Below are 1,727 nucleotides of genomic sequence, written 5' to 3' on the forward strand. Positions count from 1 at the left end.
TTCAGGGAGCTCTGCTGAGGTAGGACGTGGGATTTCTTTGGGAGCCAGCCCCTGTGCCCAGTCCCTCCTCAACCCATTTCTACCCCATAGCAGGGCCCCTGAGGCCCACTTACTTTCTCTCATCCTGGCCAGTCAGGAGCCTTCGGCCCTAAGGCTGCAGGACCGTTTTGGTCCAGCAGTATTGGGGATGGGGGAGGGGCCAGCCGGGTTCCCAGGCCTGCTTCTCCTCATTTTTCCCTTCGTGCCAGCAGAGTGGGGATCCGTGCCTGGAGGACCCATCACCATCAGGAAGGCTGTGGTGGATGGGAGGAGCCACCAAGGGGAGGGGAGGGTCTCTGCATTCACCTCCCCCCAGCCAAATCTCAAAGACCAGCCCCATGGCCCCTCAGCTGATGGGGGAGGGACTGCCCCCAACCAGACCTTTATCAAAAGCCCGTACAGATGGGCCACCTGCCTGTCTCCATCGGTTATGTCATACATAAATGGGGATTTATAGACCAGAGGCAGGGTCCACCATGCATAGGCCTTACCACCTAGACTGCTGTTCCCAGGTCCCACAGCCCAACAGTTAGCAGCCGACCCCAGCCTGGGTCCGTGAGGACAGGACCTAATGGGGGGAGTCCATGCAATGTAGTGGGGGGAAGGGCACCCCACAGGCAGCAGACCTGGGGTTGGATCTTCACACTGGTTAGCTGAGTGATCTTAGACAAATTCCCTAGCCCCTTTGAGCGTCCGTTTCCCCACCAGTAACAGGATAATAAAAGTGCCTGCATTCATTCAGCCCACAAATCTGAAGTGAGCATCCACGCGTGAACCAGCCCGGCCCCTTCCCTGCTCTCCCATAGCTGGCATTCCAGTGGGGGACAGAAAATAAACTAGTGTCAGCTGGTGGCCAGTGCTACGAGGAGGTGAAGGCGGGAGACCTTTGACCTGAGGCTGAACCTTGTGGTGAGTCCTGTGAGGATCTGGGGTAACGGCAGCACCCAGGGAGCTCGCTCTGTGGTTATGGAGTAGAAAAGCCTGTGGTGGAACAGAGTTGGGGGTGTGGAGAGCAGGCAGCCGGGTCAGAGAGGCTGGCCTGCTGTGGACAGGGATGCGGGGCACAGGGGGCAAGCCTCAGGGCTGAGTGGAGAATGGATTGGGAAGGGAGGGCTACTGGCAGCAGGGAGGCCTCTCTGGGCGAGAAGGGTGGCGCAGGGACACATGGGGGATGGGGATCCTGGGCAGTGGAGGCCGAGCAGGGCAGGTGCGGGGGAGCAGCCTGATGACTGTCCACTTAGCAGGGAGTCGGAGGCCTGCACGTGCCCTCAGCAGCTGGAAAGGTAGAGGCAGACGAACCTGATTCAGAGGCTGCCCTCTCCCCCAGGCACCAGAACCCCCCAGAGCTTCTGAATGAAACATGCTGGGCTTGCAGGTACTTGGGGTTGGGGAGTTGCTTGCATCTGCTCCTGAGTGTGCTTCACAACCTCTGAAACACCCCAGGCTTGTGGCTAATGGTGGGTTTGGAGGCTGACGCCAGGAGGAGGGTCCCGGGCCAGGAAGCCCCAAGCTGGGCCCAGGCGTCCATGCAGGGGTCAGTGGCCAGCACCTTCCCTTCCGCCTGCAGGCTGCTGATACGCAGGAGGAAATCCTGGCGGGTTCCTGTGGGGGTGAGCTGGCGGGGCCTCCCGGCTGCTTTTAAAGCGCCCGCCCTCCCTGTCCTGCCTGCCCGCCCTGTGCCTGCCTCC

Source organism: Grampus griseus (genome assembly GCF_964374135.1).
Source record: "Grampus griseus genome assembly, chromosome: 10".
In the NCBI taxonomy this organism is placed as follows: Eukaryota; Metazoa; Chordata; class Mammalia; order Artiodactyla; family Delphinidae; genus Grampus; species Grampus griseus.